This window comes from Rhinolophus sinicus, chromosome 18, assembly GCF_057876585.1.
Source record: "Rhinolophus sinicus isolate RSI-liver-muscle chromosome 18, RSI-T2T, whole genome shotgun sequence".
NCBI classification, from domain to species: domain Eukaryota; kingdom Metazoa; phylum Chordata; class Mammalia; order Chiroptera; family Rhinolophidae; genus Rhinolophus; species Rhinolophus sinicus.
This window is the reverse complement of record NC_142518.1, coordinates 77,110,678-77,127,723: the sequence shown is the minus strand read 5'-3', so window position 1 is coordinate 77,127,723 and position 17,046 is coordinate 77,110,678. Positions and strand designations below refer to the sequence as shown.

The following is a 17,046-nucleotide window of genomic DNA, read 5'->3' as shown; positions in this document are numbered from 1 at the left end:
GCTTGCTGTGTCTGTGGCTGTGGGAACATTGCTCCAGTTCTCAGGTCTGTAGATACTCTGTTTTTTAAATCTGACACTGCTACCATTTCTTCTGGAGCCCACTTCTAATGCTGGGAGTGTGGGGTTGGGGTGAGTTCTTGGGGTGAGGGAAAGTGGCCAGGATCCGTGTCTTTGTTTTCTGTTTTCTGCCTGGCAGTGTGGGCTTCAACCACAGTTCTCACCCAAGGTCTCTGCCCCGATTGCTGGGTTCAGCTGTATTATATGTTGATCCCTCAGGCAGGACTGTGTGCCACAGGGAGTGTGTCTGCAACTTGAATTCTTTCCTCTCCCAAGACTGCAGTGAGTTCTGGACTACAGCCTGTGACCCACGTCTCTGAACTTCCCCCTCTCCTCCTCCCCTGCTCACCCGATTTGCGCACCTTCAGGTGATTTGATGCGCGGATTGCTCAGATGTGCTTTTGTGTTGCTTAAGTTATCGTTTGTTGAATAATAGCTGTTCAATTTATTGTAACTGCCAAGGGAGATTTCACAAAGCACTCCTCGTGCCGCCATTTCTGTGATGTAATCTCTACCTTGTCTTCCAAATCGCTGATTCGATCCTCTGCTTCATCTAGTCTGCTGGTGATTCCTTCTAGTGCATTCATTTCATTTATTGTATTCTTCGTTTCTGACTGTTGTTTTTTTATTGTTTCTATCTCCATTTTTATGTTTCTTATCTCTTTATTGAAGTTCTCACTGAGATCATTGAGCATCCTTACAACCACTGATTTGAACTCTGAATCTGGTAGAATGGTTGTTTCCATTTCTTTTTCTGGAGATTTTTTTCTGTTCTTTCATTTGAAACATGTTTTTTGTTTGTTTTGATTTTTCTTTTTGTCTCCTCATTTTGGGTGCCTCCCTCTGTTTGTTTCTATGTTTTCAGTAGAGCTTCTCTGTCTCCCTATCTCGGTAAAGTGGCCTTATGTAATAGATGTCCTATGGGGTCCTGTGGCACAGTCTCCCTGATCACCTGAGCTAGGTGCTGCAGGTGTGTCCCTTGTGTGGGTTGTGTGTGCCCTCCTCTTGTAGTTAAGCCTTGATTGCTGTTGGCATGTCAATGAGAGGGATTGACCCTCCGGCTGACTGGCTGTGAGGACTCTCTGTGACTACGGTGGAGGAGCTGTTGTGGAGGGGCTAAACCTATGAAGCAGGTTTTGCTTTAGCAGGGCTCTGGTACCTGCGCAGTCTGCCCTTTGCGTGTGTCGTTTGTGGAGGTCATTGGGTGGTGCTCTAATGTGGTCTGAAGCTGGCCACTGGCTGTGTTGATTGTGGGGTCTCTTGAGAGGGGCTCTGACGAAGGCCAAGTTCAACCACTGCCTGTGCCCTTGCTGGGGACAGTTCGTATGAGCTACAAAGTGATCTGCAGGTGGTTGCCTCTTGTGCTGGGCTTAGAGTTGCCTGGGAACGGCTAAGCTGGGAACTGAGGCCAGCTGCCACTATTGTCAGGCTTGAGCCTGCCTAGCAAAGGGGTATGGGACATGGTGAAGCCAGATGCTGCTTGTTTGGTGTTTGTGAACCTTTGAAAGATTTTAAGAAAGTCAGCATGAGTCAAGGCAGGCTGTTTGTGTGGAAAAGCCCCTGGAAGTGGTTTGGTTGAGCCCAGAATTTGGGTGGGTGGGCACATCAGAGAATCACCAGGGCAGAGTGAACTATGTTAGCTAGGTTGATGGAGAGTCAGATATGGCACTCGACTGCATCTGCACACTGGGTGAGGGAAGCACTCAACAAAGGAACCATGGCTTCTCTGGAAGAAAGCTTCCCTTCCATTCCCTGCCCTAGAGCCAGACAATTCAGTTCCTCCCCTATGTCCCTGGTGCCTTTTGAGCTGCTGCCCCAGCTCTGAATCTCAGAGTTAGTGAGTTCATCAGCAAGTAAGTCCATGTGTGGGCCCTTTAAAAGGAATACTTGGGACTCCAGCAGCCCTCCATTTCACTCAGCCACAATCTCTTCTGGTTTTTGCAGCCAGTACTTGTGAGGACTTTTCTTCCTGGCACTGGAACCCTGGTCTTGGGTGCCTGATGTGGGACTGGGACTCCATCACTCCTCAGGGGGGACCTCTGCAACCAAGGTATCCCTCCTTATTATCAGGGGACACAGGAGTTCCCTGTGCTCTGTGGGATATGTGTGGAAAATCTCTCCTTTTTTTCTTAGTTTAGCTAATGTTTTGTAATTTATTTTTATATTTTAAAAAAAAGCAACAACTCAGTTTCATTTTATATTGTTTTTCTAGTCTCTATTTCATTTACCCCTGCTCTAACCTTTATTATGTCCTTCCTTCTGCTAACTTTGGGCTTAGTTTGTTCCTCTTTTTTAAATTCCTTAAGATGTAAAGTGTGGTTATTTATCTGAGATCTTTTTTCTTAATGTAGTTATTTATCGCTATAAACTTCCCTCTTAGAACTGCTTTTGCTGCATCTCATAACTTTTGGTACAGTGTGTTTCATTTTCATTTGTCTCAAGATACTTTCTGATTTCCCTTTTGATTTCTTCTTTGACTCATTTCTTGTTCAGGAATGTGTTGTTTAATTTCCACATTTTTGTGAAATTTTCAGTTTTCTTCCAGTTATTGATTTTTAGTTTTATACCTTTATGGTTAGAAAAGATACTTGGTATTGATTCCAATCTTTTTAAATTTGTTAAGGCTTGCTTTGTGTCCCAACATATGGTCTATCCTGTAGAATGTTCAGTGCATACTTGAGAAGTATGTGTATGAGGTGTGATAAAAAAAATACAGTGAATGTTTGAATAAAACAAATTACTACAGTAAAAGGCACATTGCCATTAATCATCCTCAAAACACTCCCCCTCACTTCAAACACACTTATGCAATCATTCTTGCCACTTTCTGAAGCAGTTCTGGAAGTCCTCTTTCGTGAGTGTCTTTAGTTGCACTATTGTGGCTGCCTTGGTGTCCTGAATCGATTCAAAACGTTTACCATTCATGGTCATTTTGACGTTGGATTAAAGACAGAAGTCGCACGGTGCCATATCTGGTGAATAAGGTGGATAAAGACACACTGCAATGTTTTCATTTGACAGAAATTTCTGTACCAGAAGTGATGTGTGACACGGAGTATTTCCGTTGTGATTAAAAACTATAGAGAATGCTACTGCTGAGTACCATCCAACAGAGAAAGGCAGGGATCTTTAATAGGGGAAGCGGTGTGTCAAACCTTAGTAACTGTGTGACAAGTTTCAGCTTGTTCAGTGCAGTCAGTCAGGTGTGAGCTAAAGTTGAGAGAAGCTGTGTTTTAAAGTGTGCTGCAAATCATCATCATGACAATCCTCCGTGTCACACATGGCTTCTAGTATACAGCAATTTCTGTCAAATAAAAACATTACAATGTGTCCTCATCCATGTTATTCACCGGATCTGGCACTGTGTGACTTCTGGCTCTTCTCCAAAGTCAAAATGATTCAGGACATCGAGGTAGCCATGATAGCACAACTAAAGACAGTCATGGAAGAGGCCTTCCAGAACTGCTTCAGAAAGTAGCAAGAATGATGGGATTGGTGTGTTCAAAGTGAGGGGGATTAATGGCAATGTGTCTTTTACCATTATACATTTTTAAAAATTTAAACATTCAACGTATTTCTTGATCACACCTCGTATTCTGGTCCTGTTGGATGGAATGTCCTATATTTGTTTGTTAAGTACATTTGCTCTATAGTGTTATTCGGGTCCACTGTTTCCTCATTAATTTTCTATCTAACGTTGAAAGTGACATATTTAAGTCCCCTACTGTTATTGTATTGCTGTCTATTTCTGAAATGACCCCTTTATCATTATATAGTGACTATATTGTAGCTGACTTTGACTAAAAGTCTATTTTATCTGATATAAGTATAGCTAGTTCCTGCTCTTGTTTGGTTATTGTTTGTATGGAATATCTGTTTCCATCCCACATTTATTACCTTTTAAATCTGTAGCTTTAGTGTACTTCCTCTCCTGGTATTATTTCCTCATACTTGTTACAAAAATCAGGCACCCATTCACTACAAATAATAATGTGGACACAATAAATGTTAAACTATGTTTCTAAAAGTGGCAGCATTTTCCAACTTACACAGAAAAGGATCGCTCTGCTTGTACCTATGAATGTTAGCATTTAGTTAGAGAAAATCCACAAGATGGCAACCTCATCTGCTAGTGAAACATAATGTGTAATCCTCTGCCACCCATTATAGGTCCTTTAAGCCCGATACAACCTGATTAATGACTGATTTCTATAGTGATCCCCAAGGTAGTCACTTGGCAATGATTATTGGAAAGTGGAGGGATGTTCAGAGTTGGGATGTATTTAGCATCAAGCGTGAAATATTTTTAGTAACATTCTTTTAAATATTAATATTGAAAACAAAAAGAAATATACACTATCTATTTCCATTTTGCCCTCTAAACATATTTCTAATTTGAAGCTAAAAGGAACCATATTCATTTCTCCAGTGAATGAAGCTGCAGACAGTATTATTTCTTCATGAATCACAAGTTATTCTAGTTGGATTCCTTGTAATTAATGGCAGTCTTTTACCTAACTGGTTTATTGCTTAAAATGCAAACTGTCTTCCTTATTTCTCAATCTGATAGTATGCAGAGAGTACTGCTGGGGATATTTAACATGTCCCTTGTTGTTTCCTGTTTATAAACAACCTGCCCTGAGGTACTAATTAGGTGGAAGATATTGCATATACTTAGCAAATACTGTTGTGTTTTTCCATACAAATAAATCTGTGGTCAAGGTGAAAATTATTAGGCGGCCAGTTGCTCAGTGGTTAGAGCGCGGCACTCACAACACCAAGGTCGCCGGTTTAATTCCCACATGGGTCAGTAAGCTGTGCCCTCCACAACTAGATTGAAAACAATGACTTGAGTTGGAGCTGAGCTGCGCCCCCCGCAACTAGATTGAAAAACCACGATTTGACTTGGAGCTGATGGGCCCTGGAGAAACACACTGATCCCCAATATTCCTAGATAGATAGATAGATAGATAGATAGATAGATAGATAGATAGATGATAGATAGATAGATAGATAGATAGATGATAGATAGATAGATAGATAGATAGATAGATAGATAGATAGATAGATAGAAGTTATTGATGTTTTGGTTACATGAGGGGCAAATTTCTGAAAGTATTGTTATAGTAGATGCTCCAGAAAAAGAAAAACAATGCATTTGTTGAAAATTTTATTCCTGAATAGCTAGAGTTCTGAATGCATCTGACATTTCATTAATAAATCTGTTTCTAAAGTGGCTGTTTCACCACCATTATAATACAGCTGTCTAAGACATCTGTTTGAATTAAATATCTATAATACCTAATAGATTGCCTTTTTCTTATGACTGCAATTGATTTTATTTTGTATCTGTATATTTTTTAAAAATCTGTATTTAAAAAACATGCTTTTTTCTCAATCTCTTGTGTATTTTAAATAACTTTATTGAGGCATATTTTACGTATCATGTAATTCACCAATTTCAAGTATACAATCCAATGATTTTTAGTAAATTAAAATCTCCTGGGTATTTTCTAAATGGTATAGCTGTACCTAGGTACTGTTCCTCACTACATGACAAGCACTCTGCATTTTTGGCAGCTCATCTATATTTGGTTCCTAACATGCCTGCTTTTAAGATTTTGTTTAAAAAATGGAGGTCAGAAAATATGGCTCTTGTGTGTCTGAAATTTTGTTAGTGTCAGTTTCTCAGTGCCCCACCTTCTAGACTGGGGGAGAAACAGTCATATCACATTGCAGAGTGGGAGTTTTCTCTTCATTGTCAGATAATACGAGCAAATCTAGCCTTCCGTACTACCCAGACCATTAGAGCTAGTGATTTAACACGTGCAGTTCTGACATTACATTTAAGCACTTTACAACACATAGAAGACTGTTCTTGCTCTTGAAGGATTTACAAAGTAATTGAAAAATTGATCTAGGTATAAAGAGCACTTCAGAATGATCATTAGACTTCACATTCTTTTGTATCCTTTTCTTTCCAAATGTCGCTTTCTCATTCCCCCAGACATATTGTTATTTTGTTCTGCCATCGTGATTTGCTCGCATGATTCCAAGTTCAAATCACACCAACAAAGTGTCCTTCAAAACATATCCATCTTCTATTAAATATTAGTTCCCTTGTTCATATGTTTGGGTCAAAAGCTGTATTGTAAAAGAGTAGAAAAAATCTCCAGGTCAGTATTACTGTTGTTTCTGGCATTGATGGTGGTCAAGAATTGATGTCTCCCTCAGTTGGAAGAGTTTCTTTGACCTTCATGGAGGAAATCCTATTGTATTTGAATAAATAAAGTCCTGAGTTTGGGCAATTTATATTTATGTGCATAGCAACTAAAAAGCTGAACATATTGTCAAAACTACCATTTCAACACTCTGGAAATTGTCCCAAGGATATAACAGTGAACTTCTGTGTGTTGCATGAGAACAGAGCAAGTCTATGGTGTTCTTGCCTGTTCTGTATCTTTATGTCTACGAGGTCAGATAAAGTTCTCGAACTCATCCTAGAAAAAGTGCTACACACCTCATTGCTGAATATCACTAGGGTCAACTTTGAAGTACTCCCCTTGGGAAGCTATGCACTGACGCTAGGACCTAGTCCACCCTTCAAAGCAATTTTGGAACTCTTTCTGGACTGGCCATCAGAGCTATCATCGTATTATCCTTGATGTCCTGAATGTCATCAAAATGTCTTCCTTTCAATATTTCCTTGATCTTCAGGTAAAGAAAGAAGTCACTAGGGCCAGATTAGGTGAGACGAGAGGTGTTCCAATACAGTTATTTGTTCACTGGCTAAAAACTCCCTCACAAACAGTGCCGTGTGAGCTGGTGCATTGTCGTGATGCAAGAGCCATGAATTGTTGGCAAAAAGTTCAGGTCGTCTAACTTTTTCATGCAGCCTTTCCAACACTTCCAAATAGTAAACTTGGTTAACTGTTTGTCCAGTTGGTACAAATTCATAATGAATAATCCCTCTGATATCAAAGAGGTTAGCAACATCATTGCAACAAGCTTGCAAACTTTATTGTCAAACCTTATATGTCTATGTCGATGTCTTTATATCTATATATCTATATCTATATATCTATCTATATCATCTATCTGTCTGTATCCTATTAGTTCTGTTTTTCTGGAGAATTATGACTAGTGCACTGGGCTTGCTCCAACTTCCTACTCTCCACTACTACTACCCTCCATCCCAGCTCTGTTGGTGAGGCAAGCAGTAAAATAAAAACCAGCAGCTTTGCTGCTGCTGCTGAAAGGAACTCACTTGATTTAGAGCATCGTCAGTTAAAGTAGTCATCTTAGTGGCAAGCAGACAAGAAGGGCTGCTAGCCTGAGGTTGCAGGACTGTTTGGGGCAGGCAGTGGACCAGGAGATTAACAGGGAATGTAACAGGAAATTACAGAAAGTGAAACAGCCATAGTGGATTTGATAAGCAATCCACATATCCTGTGAACATGCACACCCATCCCTGGCCTGCAGTGCCTATGTGAATGCACAGAGGAGAAGAAGAGAGACCAGCAGAAAGTAAAAGCTAGAGGAGACTGAAGAGCAGTTTGAAGTTTGAATGTGTTCTCCAGTCCATACACAGATCTATCAACAGATGCATACTGACCGTAGGTGTTTGAGCAAAACCTTGGAGCAATGTTTAGTTAAATATTAAGCTATGCAAACACAAGATCTACCCATAGGAAGCTAGTCTTAAAAAAAATAAAAGCAAGGGAAAAATTCTGAGCAGAGATATCAACAGCTACACATATTACCGGAGACAGAGATTATAAACTTTTTTTCAGGCGAGTTTATAAATAAACAAGCAAACCCCAAAACAATAACCTTCAGGAGGCAAGATCAGAATCCAGTGTTGTTATAATACATTATCTAAAATGTCCAATATTCACCCAAAAATTATGGGTGTAAATAGACATGTCAATAGACAACCTAGTAAAGAAATGAATTCAGCAATTTAATTATTTCCACAGTCCAAAAAAGCCCCAGCCCATGTGGCTTCTGTGGTAAAATTGAACAAATATTTGAAGAAAAACAATCATACCAATCCTTTACAAACTTTCTCAAAAGTAGAGGAGGAGAGAATGCTTCCCAATTCCTGCTATGAGGCCAGTATTACTCTGATACTAAAGACATATATAAAGACATCAGAAGAAAAGAAAACTATAGACTGATGTCCCTCATGACAACAATGCAAGAAATCTTAAAAATTACTAGCACACTGAATTCAACATATAAAAAGGATTATAAAACATGACAAAGTGGGGTTTGTTCCAGTAATGCAAGTTGGTGTAATATCAAAAAATAATTAAATATACTGTATTAATAGAATAAAGGACAAAAAATTCATAATCATCTCAATAGACAAGGGAAAATCCTTTGACAAAACTCAACACCCTGTCATAAATAAAACACTCAACAAACTAGGATTAGAAGGGGACTTTCCCAACATGATAAAGAACATCTATGAAAAACCTTTAGTAAATATTTTAAGTATGAACAACTGAATACTTTCCCTCTAAGACCAGAAATAAGACAAAAGTGTCCACTGTCATCACTCTTATTCAACATTGTATTGGAGAATTCTAGCCAGTACAAGAACAACAACAAAAATATTTTAAAGCCATTCATATTGGAAAGGAAGGAGTAAAACTGTCTTAATTTGCAGAGGACATGACATTTAGAAAATCCTGAGGAGTACACACAAACACACCCACATAACTGCTAAAATTAATAAATGAATTTAGCAAGGTCACAAGATACAAGATCCATATACAAAATTAATTGTAATACTATACACTGGCAACAAACGATTCAAAAATGCAATTAAGAGAACCATTAGGAAATCATTCCTAAAAACATCAAAGGAATAAAATACTTAGGAACAAATTTAACAAAAGTACGAAATTTGTAAAATTACAAAACATTGCTAAGATAAATTTTAAGAGATCTAAATAAATGGAAGAGACATTCCATGGTAATGAATTGGAAGCCTCAATATTGTTAAGATTGCAAGTTTCCCCAAGTTGACAAGGTAATCCTAAAATTTATATGGAAATGCAAAGGTCCTAGAGTAGCCAAAATAAATTTGAAAAATAATAAAGTTGGAGAATTTATACTACCCTATTTCAAAACTTACGATGAAATTACAAGGCATCAAGACAGTGTGTTATTGCTGTTAATATAGGCATATATATTAATGGAATAGACTTGAGTCCAGAAATAAACCCATATGTTTATAATCAAATTGTTTTTCAGCAAAGCTCTAAAACAGCGGAATGGGAAGAGGATAGTTCTTGCAACAAATGGTTTTATGAAGTCTGACAATTTCACAAACTTATTGCAACAATGTTGCTAACCTTTTTTGAGATCAGAGGGATTATTCATTATGAATTTGTACCAAAAGGGACAAACAGTTAACCAAGTTTACTACTTGGAAGTGCTGAAAAGGCTGTGTGAAAAAGTTAGAAGACCTGAACTTTTCACCAACAATTCATTGCTCTTGTGTCATGAAAATGCACCAGCTCACATGGCACTGTCTGTGAGGGACTTTTTAGCTCGCAAACAAGTAACTGTATTGGAACAACCTCCCTACTCATCCGATGTGGCCCCCAATGACTTTTTTCTTTACCCAAAGATCAAGGAAATATTGAAAGGAAGACATTTTGATGACATTCAGGACATCAAGGATAATACGACGACAGCTCTGATGGCCATTCCAGAAAAAGAGTTCCAAAATTGCTTTGAAGGGTGGACTAGGTGCTGGCATTGATGCATAGAATTAAAAACTTTTATGTTTCAAAGGATACCATTAAGAAAATGAAAAGAGAACCCACAGAATGGGAAAAGGTATTTGCAAATCATGGAACTGTTAAGGGACTTAATCCAGAATATATAAAGCATTCTTATACTCAATAATAAAACTACGAATTTAAAAATGGGCAAAAGATCTGAATAGACATTTCTCCAAAGAAGCTATACAAATGGCCAATGAAAACATGAAAAATTGTTCAACATAAATAATCATCATAGAGATGTAAATTAAAACCACAGTGAGACACCACTTCACACCCACTAGAATGGCTATATCCAAAACGAAAAACAATGGTAGTGTTGGTGAAGATGTGGGCAAGCAAGAATCTCCAAACATTGCTTGTGGGAATGTAAAATGGTATGATCGCTTTGGAAAACAATTTGGCAGTTTCATAAAACAGTTGGACATAACCTTACTATGTGACTTAGTGATTCCACTGTTAGAAATCTACCCAAGAGAAATGAAAATATATGTCACACAAAGACTTGTGTGCAAATATTTGTAGTGGCATTATTCATAATAGCCAAAACCTGGAAGTAATTCAAATGTGCCTTTTTGGTGAATGGATAACAAAATGTGGTATATCCATACAATGGAATACTATTCAGTATAAAAAGAATGAAAAAATGATGCACGCTGCAACATGGATAAACTTCAAATACATTCTAAGTGAAATAATTCAGACACAAAAGGCCCATATTACATAGTTCCATTTATATAAAATGTACAGAAAAGGCTATTTATAGAGTCAGAATGCAGATCAGTGGTTGCCTTGGCTTGGGGGTAGAGGAGTGGACATTGATTGTAAAAGGGCCTGAGCATTTTTAGGTGTGATGGAAATATTCAAAAACGAGATTTGGTGATAGTTGCACAATTGTATAAATGGACTAGAACTCATTGAATTGTACACTTATAATAGGTCTATATTATGGTATGTAAACGATAATATCTGAAAAAATAATACCCACCATAGTCTAAGGAAATAATTGTAATAAGATTACTGCATTAGTTCGTTCATGCTTATGCAATTCTTGTTCCACTTGTGTCCATTGTATTTTGGGTGAGCAGTCTGCCTTCATGAAATACATTTACTGGACTATGACTAGTCCTGGAAACTCTGACTCACTCCACTCATTCAGTCTGAAACCTATCCAAGCAATGTCAGTTCAGAAGCCTGTAACCGAGTCCTTTCTTAAAGTAGTAGTTCAGAGTACTTGACGGATTACTTCCCAGAAGACTCAGCAACTGTCCTTCTCTGTTGTAGACACAAATTTCAGCCATACTCTACAGCAGAGACTTCAGGCATGCATTAGGAAGCAGAAATCTTTTTTGGTAATGAAACTGAGAAGCTACAGTTAATTTGATTACAGTAATCAATAACAGCATAATAGAGGACAGTAAAACAGCATAATAGAGGACAGTAAAATTCTCTATTGATACACAATACAGAATTATTTCATAAGAGTTTGATCAGTGCTTTCCCAGAGTGTAAAAATATATTTAACAGCAAAAATATTGAGAAATCTCCAGAGAATTTACATAAATTGTACAATTTCTGAAATATTTACATGGGTACCTGAAAACCAACATTCTGTTATAAATTTAATCAAAATTAAAATAAAATATTTTGTAACTACCAATTTCTATTTCTTAATCCCTACACCCTTTTCACCTAGTTCCCCAACTCCCTCCCCTCTGGCAACCATCAGTTTGTTCTCTGCAACTATGGGTCTGTTTCTGTTTTGTTTGTTTGTTTATTATTTATTTATAATTAAACTTTATTGGGGTGACAATGGTTAGTAAAGTTACATAGGTTTCAAGTGTACAATTATGTAATACATCATCCATATATCACCATATATCATCCATTGTGTGTTCACCACCCAGAGTCAGTTCTTCCATCACCATATATTTGATCCCCTTTACCCTCATCTACCACTTCCCTCCCCACCTTAATCTCTGGTAACCACTAAACTATTGTCTATATCTATGAGTTTTTGTTTCTCATTTGTTTGTCTTGTTCTTTTCTTGTTTTTGGTTTACATACCACATATCAGTGAAATTATATGGTTCTCTGCTTTTTCTGTCTGACTTACTTCGCTTAGCATAATAATCTCAAGATCAATCCATGTTGTCGCAAATAGCAATATTTATTTTTTTCTTATGGCAGAATAGTATTCCATTGTGTATATGTACCATTTCTTTTTTATCCAATCATCTAGCGAAGGACACTTTGGTTGTTTCCATATCCTGGCCACCATAAATAAAGCTGAAATGAACTTCAAAGCACATATATCTTTATGGATAAGTGTTTTCAGATTTTTTGCGTATATATCCAGAATAGGGATTGCTGGGTCGTATGGTAATTCTATTCTGATTTTTTTGAGGAATCTCCACACTGCCTTCCATAGTGGCTGCACTAATCTACATTTATTTCATTCTTTAAATTCCATATATAAGTGAGATAATGTGGCATTTTTCTTTCTCTGTGTCACTTATTTCACTTAGCATAATACCCTCTAGGTCCATCCAGGTTGTCGCAAAAGGTAAGATTTCAGTTTTTGTTATGGCCAAGTATTATTCCATTTTAATTATGTACCACCTCTTTTTTACACAATCTTCCATTGATGAGTACTTTGGTATTTTCATATCTTGGCTATTGTAAATAGTGCTGCAGTGAACATAGGGGTGCATATATCTTTTTGAATTAGTCTTTCAATTTATTTGAATAAATGCCTAGAAGTGGAATTACTGGGTCATAAGGTATTTCTATTTTTAATTTTTTTAGGAACCATCATACTGTTTTCCATAGTGGCTGCACTAATTTGTTTTTCCACCAATGATGCAAAAGTTTATCCTGCTACTTTACTGAATTAATCAGTTCTAATAGTTTTGTGGTGGAATATTTGGGGTTCCCTATATATAGTATCATGCCATCTGTAAACAATGACAGTTTTACGTTTTCCTTTCCAATTTGGATGCCTTTTATTTCTTTTTCTTCTCTGATTGTTGTAGCTATAATTTCTAATAGTATGTTGAATAAAAGGGATGAAAGTGAGCATCCTTGTCTTGTTACTGATCTTAAGGGGAATCTTTTAGCATTTTCCCTATTGAGTATGATGTTAGCTGTGGGTTTCTCATATATGGCCTTTATTATGCTGAGATATGTTTTCTGTGTTCCCACTTTGCTAAGAGTTTTTATCATAAATGGATGCTGGATTTTGTCAAATGCTTTTTCTGCATCTATTGATATGACCATATGATTTTTATTTTTCATTTTGTTAATGTGGTATATCACATTAATTGATTTGCAGATATTGAACCAACCATCCCAGAGATGAATCCCACATGATTATGGTGTATGATGTTTTTAATGTATTGCTGAATTCAGTTTAGTAATATTTTGTTGAGGATTTTTGCATCTATGATCATCAGAGATATTGGCCTATAATTTTCTTTTTTTGTAAGGTCTTCGCCTTGTTTGGGAATCAGGGTAATGGTGGCCTTGTACAATGAGGTTGGGAGCCACCCCTTCTCTTGAGTTTAATGGAATAGTTTGAGAAGAATAGGTGTTAATTCTCTTTTAACTGGTAAAACTCACCTGTGAAGCTATCCAGTCCACGACTTTTGTTTTTGTTGGGAGCTTGTTGATTACTGATTCGACTTCATTATAATATTCACTTGGTTCAGATTTTCTATTTCTTCTTGATTCAGCCTTGGAAGATTGTATGCTTGTAGGAATTTATCAATTTCTTCCAGATTGTCTAATTTGTTGGCACATAGTTGCTTGTAATTGTTTCTTAAAATTTTGTGTATTTCTGTGGTGTCTGCTGTCACTTCTACTCTTTCATATCTGGTTTTATTTATTTGTGTACCGTCTTTTTTTTTTGTTTTTTCTTGATGAGTCTGGTTAAAGGTTTATGAATTTTGTTTATCTTTTCAAAAAGCCAGCTATTGGTTTCATTGATCTTTTTCATTGCTTTTTAGCCTCTGTTTCATTTATACCATTCTGATATTTATTATTTCCTTCCTTCTAGTCACTTCGGGCTTTGTTTGCTGATCTTCTCCAGTTTCATTACATATAAAGTTAGATTGTTTATTTGAGAATTTTCTTGTTTCTTTAGGTAGGCCTGCATTGGTATGAATTTCCCTCTTAGGACTGCTTTCACTGTGTCCCATTGATTTTTGAGTCGTTCTGTTTTCATTTTCTTTTGCTTCAAGGTATCTTCTGATTTATTCCTTGATTTTCTCATTAATCCATTTATTGTTGAGTAGCATATTATTTAGCCTCCACGTGTTTGTGTGTTTTTTAGTTTTTAGGGACTTTTTTCTAATTGATTTCTAGTTTCATACCATTGTGGTCAAAACAGATGCTTGATATGACTTCAATCTTTTTAAATTTATTGAGACTTGTTTTGTGGCCTAATAATATGTGGTCTATCTTGGAAAATATTCCATGTGCACTTGAAAGGAATGTATATTCGGCAGCTTTGGGGTGAAATGCTCTAAAAATACCAATTAAATCCATAGGTCTACTGCGTCATTTAAGGCCACTGTTCCTTGTTGATTCTCTGGAAGATCTGTCCATTGGTGTCAGTGGGGTGTTAAAGTCCCCTACTATGATTGTGTTACTGTTGATCTCTCCCTTTATGTCAGTCAATGTTTGTTTTATATGTTTTGGTGCTCCTATTTTGGGTGCATAGATGTTTACTAGGGTTATGTCCTCTTGTTGGGTTGATCCCTTTATCAATATGTAATGTCCTTCTTTGTCTTTTATTAGAGTCTTTGGTTAAAGTCCATTTTGTCTGATATGAGTATTGCTACCCCACTTTTTTTTTCATTTCCACTTGCATGAAATATGTTTTTCCATCCCTTTCAGTCTATGTACATATTTCTTTTTATCTGAGTTAGGTCTCTTGTAGACAACATATGTATGGGTCTTGTTTTCTTTTCTTTGTCTTAATTTTTTTTTATTTTTATTGGGGAACAGTATGTTTCTCCAGGGCCCATCAGCTCCAAGTCGTTGTCCTTCAATCTAGTTGTGGAGGGCACAGCTCAACTCCAAGTCCAGTCGCCATTTAGTTGCAGGGTGCGCAGCCCACCATCCCGTGTGATAATTGAACCGGCAACTTTGTTGTTGAGAGCTTGTGCTCTAACCAACTGAGCGATCCAGCTGCCCCTCCGGAAGCTCAGTGGCAGCTCGTTTTCGTCAAACTAGTTGTGGAGGGCGCAGCTCACTGGCCCATGTGGGAATCGAACTGGCAATCCTGTTGTTCAGAGCTCACACACTAACCAACTGAGCCATCTGGCCGCCCAGGTCTTGTTTTCTTATCCATTCAGCTTCCCTATGCCTTTTGATTGGAGGATTTAACCATTTACATTTAAAGTGGTTATTGACAGGCACATAGTTATTACCATTTTATTATATTTTTTTTATATTTTTTGTTTATTTTTTCCCTGCTTCTTCTTAAAGAAGTCCCTTTAACATTTCTTGTAATATTGGCTTGGTGTTGATGAACTTGAGCTTTTTGTTGTCTGGGAAGCTCTTTATCTGTCCTTCGATTTTAAATGATAGCTTTGCTGGATGCAGTAATCTTTGTTGTAGGTCCTTACTCTTCATCACTTTCAATATGTTGTGCTAATCCCTTCTGGACTGCAAGTTTTCTGTTGAGAAGTCAGCTGACAATCTTATGGGACCTCCCTTGTAACTAGTTGTTTTTCTCTTGCTGCTCTTATGATTCTGTTTGTGTTTATCCTTTGGCAATTTAATTATAATGTGTCTTAGTGTGGCCCTCATTGGGTTCCTCTTGTTTGGGACTCTATGTACCGCCTGGGATGGTATGTCTATTTCTTTCACCAGGTTAGGAAAGTTTTCAGTCTTATTTCTTCAAATAGGTTCTCAATTTTTTCCTCTCTTCTCCTTCTGGTAACCCTATGATGCGAATGTTGTTATGCTTGGTGTTGTCCCAGAGGTCTCTTAAACTATCCTCATTTTTTATGATTATTTTTTTCCTTTTGCTGTCTTGAAGTGGGGGTTGCTACCTTGTTTTCCAAATTGCTGATTTGATCATTTGCTTCATCTAGTATGCTGGTGATTTCTTGTATTGCATTATTTACTTCAGTTACTGTATTCTTCTTTCTGACTAGTTCTAATTTGTGGTTTCTGTGTCCTTTTTTATGCTTACTATCTTTTTTCTGAAGTTCTCACTGAGTTCATCTATTCTTTCCCTAAGTTCATGAGCTTTCGTATAACCATTTTTTGAATTATCTATCTGGTAGGTTGCTTGCCTCCATTTTATTTAGTTCTTTTTCTGGAGTTTCCTCCTGTTCTTTCATTTGGGACATATTTCTTTGTTTCCTCATTTTGGTTCTCTCTCTCTCTCTCTCTCTCTCTCTCTCTCTCTCTCTCCCTCTCTCCCTCTCTCCCTCTCTCCCTCTCTCCCTCTCTTCCTCCCTCTGTCTCTTTTCCTGTGTTAGGTAGGTCTGCTATGTCTCCCATCTTGGCTGGGTGGCGTTGTATAGTAGGTGATCTGCGGAGCCCAGTGGCACAGTGCCTTTGGTCACCTATGCTAGGTGCTTCAGGAGTGTTCCTTGTGTTGGCTGTGTGTACCCTACTGTTATAGTTGAGCCTTGATTGTTATTGGCGTGCCAGTGCATCAGATTAACTCTTAGGCTGACTGGCTGTGTGGTTTGGCCATTTCCATAGCTTACGGGCTGTTGTGGGGAGGCTTACCCCACAGAGTAGGAATCACCCCAGTGGTCTCTGGTGCCTGTTGAGACTGCGTTTTTGGTGTGCCACTTGTGAGGCTGATTGGGTGGTGCTCTGCTGTGGTCTGAACCTAACCTCCAGATATGTTGGTTCTGGGATCCCTTGGAAGGGGCTCCAGTGCAGGCCCACATCAGCCACTGCCTGCTACCAGCCTGAAACTGCCTGGTAGGAGCCACAATGTGATCTGCGTTTGGTCGCTGCCTGTGCTAGACCTGGAGGTACATAGGAGCGGCCACCTGTGAACTGAGGATAGCTGCCACCACTACTAAGCCTCAGGTAGCTCCTCAAAAAGCCCAGAACACCCCAAGGCCTATTGCTGCCTGCTGACTCCTGTAAGGCTCTGTCACTGATAACGCCTCTTGATGTACGGGAGTTGTGTGAGCTGGGGTCTCAGGGTGTC

The 17,046-nt window shown here is 38.0% G+C and overlaps 1 long non-coding RNA gene across 1 annotated transcript in view; it reads left to right on the top strand.

Moving 5' to 3' along the window:
- LOC141569671 (uncharacterized) overlaps positions 1-17,046 on the top strand; it is a 127,388-nt gene that overhangs the window by 59,479 nt on the left and 50,863 nt on the right. The gene's annotated exons all lie outside the window — the stretch shown is intronic.